At 45.7% G+C, this 7315-nt stretch overlaps 1 long non-coding RNA gene across 8 annotated transcripts; it reads right to left on the bottom strand.

Annotated features, from left to right (window-relative positions):
- Positions 1–352: 352 nt before the first annotated feature.
- Positions 353–7315, bottom strand: LOC129704837 (uncharacterized). Of its 8 annotated transcripts, none has more exons than XR_008724794.1 (3): positions 7250–7315; positions 1179–1268; positions 353–552 (listed from the first exon to the last, which is right to left on the bottom strand). It is a non-coding gene; the product is annotated as an uncharacterized LOC129704837 (long non-coding RNA). The 8 variants fall into 8 exon arrangements; XR_008724792.1 differs by lacking the exon at positions 7250–7315 and adding an exon at positions 7177–7221; XR_008724793.1 differs by lacking the exon at positions 7250–7315 and adding an exon at positions 7177–7215 and having other exon boundaries at positions 1179–1271.

Here is a 7315-nt window from a genome sequence, read left to right as displayed (position 1 = left end):
TGCTGCCTGTCCTGCTGAGTTACTCCAGCTTTTTGTGTCTATCTGTCACTTTCAATGTTCCGCTTCAAATTCCTTTGTCTGCTTTAGAATCTTTGGTGATGGCTTCATTCCTAAGAATGTTCATAAATCTACACATAATAATCGAAGTAAAAACTAAATGGACTCTTCATGTTTAATTCTCTTATAATTTACATCATAAATAATAATTCTGTGACAATATCTGAAAATAAGTTTTCAGATAAAAATGAAGAAACCCACTGTGATTTGAAATACTTAATGTTTTTGCTATCCTGATAACTTATGAAAGATTTTCATTGGTATAATAGGTTTCATTAGACATGCTTCCCCAAAGTTTTCAGTCGTCAGATTTTATTAGAATCCAAATATACTTAATTTGTTTTCGCATGTATAGAATTTCAGTGCAATATTTTTTCCAACTTTTCATAAACTGGTGTTCATGAAGGTGGTTCACCATCACCTTCTCAAGTGCAATGAGAGTCACGCAGTAAATGTCAGCTTTACCATCATCAGTTTCATCAGGCAAATGAATAACTAAAGAGTGTTAAAAAACAAAGTTGAAAAAGATTACCATCTATAAAGCATATACACTATAAAGTGTTTGAAATTAAACACAAGTACTGCCGTTCCAAGACTGACAAACGACAGCTGCGCAGACTTCATTCTTACTTTAGCATTCCTGCTGCTTGCCTGTGTCATCTCCAGGAATCAGGCTCATTAAGAAGGAATGCATTTCAACACTTTTTTACAAATTTCACAGTAACTTATGGCAAACTAAAACCTATATATCTTGTCCCACATGCATCTTTAGGAGCCTAATTGTAAATAGCTATTCATCTTACAGCAATCTCTGGTTACCTTGGAGATTTATATTAAATAAGAGAAGGCAGCTATGCTGAATCTTTGAAAGAACTATGTAACTAGTCAAGTGAAATGCTTTTCTTAACAACGCCCCTCATAAATTTATTCACTTCCCTTTAGAGAATTATAATTGACTTTGCTCCCAATACTCTTCAGTCAAGGAATTGAAGATGAAAACCTTCAGCATAATGTTTTACACCACCACCACCCCACCCCCACTCATAATATCAGGTCTGTTAACTATTAAGTCTGCTTACCATAGTCTGTTTTAGCCATACAAAGTAAATATTAATATTTACCTTATCAATAATCATGCAGTTAATCCAGGTTTTTGTGTCTCCAGAGATCTTGCCTCACCCTCCAGCATTTTGTGTCTATCTTCTGGCTCTCTGCTTAAAGACAAGTCAGGAAAAAAGGTTTATCACTATCGATTCCTACCTATACTCTTTACAAATTTGTATAACTTCATCAGGTTTTATTCAGCCTTTTCTGTTACAAAGACGAGCAAACTCAGTTTATCCAGCTGCATTTCTCTATACCTATCAATTCCCATCATATCATATCTTCTATCTGTACATAACTAAAACTCTGATATTGTGCTCTTCCGGTTTGCGTGGTTTTTCTATTTGCGCAAAAACGGTTTGCGATAGAGCTACGATTTTTCAATCAGCTCACTCATCGTTCTACTGTGCTGCAAGTGCAACAAGTTCCAGTTCCGATCGGTAGTATATTATAAAGGCTTAAAAATCATGAAAACCGCAAGTACACAGATTGATCTCCTCTCCTGCCAGTCAGTGGCGCACAGATTGGTCTGTTCTATCACTCCCCGGGACGGTCTGCCCCTTCCCGCGCCATCGCGTCTTTACTGGAGCTGAGGGACGCTGTAAGTGGCCAGCAGAGGTCTCCACCAGACACAATTTTTGGAGGGGCCGGAAGCGGCGCGGCAGATGTCGCCAAACGGAAAGTGGTGAATCTGATCCCGGCGGAGGAGAATGTCCAGCGCCCGCTGCGAGTCCCAAACGCACCGCCATCGCAACTCCCCGCAGCTCCAGCCCCTTCCCCTCTGGTACCCCTCGCTGGTTCTTGCCCCTCTCCCCCGTGATACCCCCCTCTCCCCCATGGCTCTTCCCCTGTCTTTTCTCCAAGCTTTCCCCCACCCCCCATGCCGGTTGCTCCTCCGGGGCACGCAAGGAGAGGAGCGACAACCTCGAGATCCTGGGGAGGTGAGGAGGGAGAGTACTAGAGGAGAGGGGATAGAGGGAGAGGAGGGTAGTAGGGAAGGGAGAGATGGAGGCAGTGACTGAGGGTAGGGAAAAGAAGAGGTGAGGGAGGGATTCGTGGAGGGTAGGAGGAGACGGAAAAGAAGAGGGAGGAGGGAGAGTGGGGGAAGAGGGGGAATAGAGGGAGAGGAGGGGGGAGGTAGGGAGTGGGGAATAGAGGGATTGTAGGAGGTGAGGATGGATAGTTGGGAGGGCTAGGGGGAGATGAGGAGTGAGGGATAGGAGGGGGTAGGGAGGGAAGTTATGGAGCCAACGGGTCCCACTTCGTCTAGTCCTTTCTATAATGTAGAGACAATAACACAGCATTCCTGATGTAGCCTAATATTTTATATAGTAGACATAAAATGCTGGAGTAACTCAGCACTTCAGACAGAATCCCTCCAGAAAAGGATTAGGTGATGTTTTGTGTCGAGACCCTTCCTACTGTACTACCTTACTCTTTTATTCTACATTCTAGCTAATAAGGTATTCCATATACACCTTCTGGGGTACCACAAGGCTCAGTGCTGGGACCTCAGTTAATGTAACATCTCCAAGGTTGCGGATGCCACAAAGCTGGGTGGCAGTGTGAGCTGTGAGGAGGATGCTATGAGGCTGCAGGGTGATCTGAATAGGTTGGGTGAATGGGCAGATGCAGTACAATGTGGATAAATGTGAGGCTATCCACTTAGGTGGCAAGAACAGGAAGCCAGATTATTATCTGAAAGGTAGATAAGACACAAAAAGCTGGAGTAACTCAGCGGGACAGGTAGCATCTCTGGAGAGAAGGAATGGGTGACATTTCGGGTCGAGACCTTTCTTCAGACTCAATGAATGGTGTCTGAATGGTATCAGATTAGGAAAACGGGAGGTGCAACAAGACATGGGTGTCCTTGTACATCAGTCACTGAAAGTAAGCATGCTGGTACAGCACGCAGTGAAGAAAGCTAATGGCATGTTGGCCTTCATTGTGAGAGGATTTGAGTTCAGGAGCAAGGAGGTCCCACTGCAGTTGTACAGGGCCCTGGTAAGACCGTGCTCAGAATATCGTGTGCATTTTGGTCTCCTAATTTGAGGAAGGACATTCTTGCTAATGAGGGAGTGCAGCTTAAATTCACCAGGTTAATTCCCGGGACTGACACTTGATGAAAGAATGGGTCGACTGGGCTTGTATTCACTGGAGTTTAGAAGGATGAGAGGACATCTTATGCAGTGCCCTCCATAATGTTTGGGACAAAGACCCATCATTTGTACACTGTACACTGTACACTGACAATTGAATCTGAATCTGAATCATTTATTTATTTGTACTCCACAATTTGAGATTTGTAATAGAAAAAAATCACGTGTGGTTAAAGTGCACATTGTCAGAATTTATTAAAGGGTATTTTTATACATTTTGGTTTCACCATGTAGAAGCTGTGTTTATACATAGTGCCCCCCATTTCAGGGCACCATAATGTTTGGGACACATGGCTTCACAGGCGTTTGTAATTGCTCAGGTGTGTTTAATAGCCTCCTTCATGCTGTTTTTCAACATGAGGACCAAAGTTGTGCCAATGAAAGTCAAATAAGCCATTATGAGACTGAGAAATAAGAATAAAACTGTTAGAGACATCAGCCAAACATTAGGCTTACCAAAATCAACTGTTTGGAACATCATTAAGAAGAAAGAGAGCACTGGTGAGCTTACTAATTCCCCGATGTTGGAGAAGTCCAGAACGGGGGGTCACAGTTTAAGGATAAGGGAGAAATCTTTTAGGACAGAGATGAGAAAAACATTTTTCACACAGAGAGTGGTGAATCTCTGGATTTCTCTGCCACAGAAGGTAGTTGAGGCCAGTTCATTGACTATATTTAAGAGGGAGTTAGATGTGGCTAAAGGGATTAGGGGGTATGGAGAGAAGGCAGGTACAGGATACTGAGTTGGATGATCAGCTATGATCATATTGAATGGCGGTGCAGGCTCGAAGGGCCGAATAGCCTACTCCTGCACCTAATTTCTATGTCTATGTTTCTAAAGGGTCTGGCAGGCCAAGGAAGACTTCCACAGCTGATGACAGAATTCCCTCTATGAGGAAAAAAACCCAAACACCTGTCCAACAGATCAGCAACACGCTTCGGGAGTCAGGTGTGGATTTGTCAATGACCAGTGTCTGCAGAAGACATCATGAACAGAAATACAGAGGCTACACTGCAAGATGCAAACCACTGGTTAGCCACATAAATAGGATGGCCAGGTTACAGTTTGCCAAGAAGTACTTAAAACAGCAACCACCGTTCTGGAAAAAGGTCTTGTGGACAGATGAGACGAAGATTAATATATCAGAGTGATGCAAGAGCAAAGTATGGAGGAGAGAAGGAACGGCCCAAGATACAAAGCATACCACCTCATCTGTGAAACACGGTGGTGGGGTACTGGATCACCTATCTTCATTGATGATACAACTGCTGATGGTAGTAGCATAATGAATTCTGAAGTGTATAGATACATCCTATCTTCAAACAAATGCCTCACAGCACATTGGCCGGCGGTACATTCTACAGCATGACAATGATCCCAAACATACTGCTAAAGCAACAAAGGAGTTTTTCAAAGCTAAAAAATGGTCAATTCTTGAGTGGCCAAGTCAATCACCCGATCTGAACCCAATTGAGCATGCCTTTTATATGCTGAAGAGAATACTGAAGGGGACTAGCCCCCAAAACAAGCATAAGCTAAAGATGGCTGCAATACAGTCCTGGCAGAGCATCACCAGAGAAGACACCCTGCAACTGGTGGTGCATGAATCGCAGACTTCAAGCAGTCATTGTATGCAAAGGATATGCAGCAAAATACTAAACATGACTACTTTCATTTACATGACATTGCTGTCATGTGTCCCAAACATTATGGTGCCCGGAAATGGGGGGGGGGGGGGGGGGGGAGGAAACACTATGTATAAACACTGCTGTAATTTCTACATGGTGAAATCAAAATGTATGAAAATGGCCCTTATTAAAATCCGACAATGTGCACGTTAACTTGTGATTTTTTTTCTATTACATATCTCAAGTACAGAGGCAAAAATAAATAAATGGGTCTTTGTCCCAAACATTATGAAGGGCACTGTAGAAACATACAACATTCCTAAGGGGATGGACAGGCTAGATGCAGGAAAAATGTTCCCGATGTTGGGGGAGTCCAGAACCAGGAGTCACAGTTTAAGAATCAGGGGTAGGCCATTTAGGACTGAGATGAGGAAAAACCTTTTCACCCAGAGAGTTATGAATCTGTGGAATTCTCTGCCACACAAACCAGTGGAGGTCAATTCACTGGACATTTTCAAGAGAGAGTTAGATTTAGCTCTTAGGGCTAACGGAATAAAGGGATATGGGGAAAAAGCAGGAACATGGTACTGATTTTGGATGATAAGCCATGATCAGACTGAATAACAGTGCTGGCTCGGAGGGCTGAATGGCCTACTCCTGCACCTATTTTCTATGTTATGTAGCTAATCTACCTCTGCCGCAGCCTTCAATGAACCTTGGACATGTACAACAGATCCTGTCTTCCACAATACATTCTTGGGTCCTATTCATTATGCATACCGTAGTCTAAAGCACACATTTTTTCCTGATTAAATTCCTGAATTTCCCACAAGTAATGTCTCCACGTAGAGCTTCTACTATCGTCCTGCTAAGTTTCAATGTCTGTACAACTCATTTTCACCTTTCCCACAGCCAACAATGAACCGTTTCCATGATCTTCCTTACTGTTTTGCATATCTTTAATTCATTTGTTCTATATCTCTCATTTCCCTCGCCCCTAACTCAGCCTGAAGAAGCGGCTCAACGCGAAACATCACCCATTCCTTCTCTGCAGAGATGCTGCCAGTCCAGCAGTTACTCCAGCATTTTGTGTCTATGGACGGTTCATGTGCAGCAGAGGACCTGGGGGTATTGAGATCAGCCTGGAACACGATCGCACATATTATTATTATCTATCTATCTATCTATCTATCTATCTATCTATCTATCTATCTATATATTACTAAAACTCTCATCATGTTTGTTTGTATGCGTACGTGTGCATGAGATCCCAAAACCCCGCCAAAACGGTACACGATAGCGCTACAATTTTTGGCCCAACTTACTCACCATTGTTCTGTAATGTAAATTAAACGTTTCATTCAGATTTATGGTATATTTTACAAGTTATTGACATTTTAAACTTTACAAAAATCACGTTTCCACTTGCCTTGCCCGTCAGCCCCGTTCAACGTCACAATGACAATACAATGAATGGGATTCTGAATCTCAGTTACAAAAAAATCCCGATTAAATTAAAAGCCTGTTTTAATCAAATTCGTCCGTTTTCATTAACAGCGAACATTGTGTTTAGGTTATTTTAAAGAAAAATAATGCGATTTCCATAGTGGGGGTGGTGGGATAGGGGGTGGGGGAGTTGGGGAGCAGGTAAATAGATGGAGAGGAGGGGGGGTTATGGAGGGGGTAGTGACTGAGGGGAGAGGGGGAAAAGGAGAGGTGTGGGAGGGAGTGGGGGAGGAGGGGAGGGGGAGGAGAAGAGGGAAAAGAGGAGGGAGTGCTGGGGATGAGGGGGGAAGATGGTGAGGCGAGTCGCAGTTGGGGGCTATGGGTCAGTGGTGGAATATTGCCTTGAAGAACCGCACCTGGTCTAGTTATATATTATTATTCTACATACCGTTGGTGACGCGCGCGCTCCCGCCCCGCACAGGGACCGTTGGCCGCGCGCGCTCCCGCCCCGCACAGGGACCGTTGGCCGCGCGCGCTCCCCCCGCCCCGCACAGGGACCGTTGGACGCCGCCCCGCACGCCGTCCGCGCCCCCCGCCCCGCACAGGGACCGTTGGCCGCGCGCGCGCCCGCCCCGCACAGGGACCGTTGGCCGCGCGCGCCCCGCACAGGGACCGTTGGCCGCGCGCGCTCCCGCCCCGCACAGGGACCGTGGGCCGACGCGCGCTCCCGCCCCGCACAGGGACCGTTGGTGACGCGCGCGCTCCCGCCCCGCACAGGGACCGTTGGCCGCGCGCGCTCCCGCCCCGCACAGGGACCGTTGGTGACCGCGCCCGCTCCCGCCCCGCCCAGGGACCGTTGGCCGCGCGCGCTCCCGCCCCGCACAGGGACCGTTGGCCGCGCGCGCCAACAGGTACATCAC

The sequence above is a fragment of the Leucoraja erinacea genome, chromosome 16, assembly GCF_028641065.1.
Source record: "Leucoraja erinacea ecotype New England chromosome 16, Leri_hhj_1, whole genome shotgun sequence".
Taxonomy (NCBI): Eukaryota; Metazoa; Chordata; class Chondrichthyes; order Rajiformes; family Rajidae; genus Leucoraja; species Leucoraja erinaceus.
Note: the sequence above shows the minus strand (reverse complement) of the source record. Positions and strands in the feature narration are given on the sequence as shown.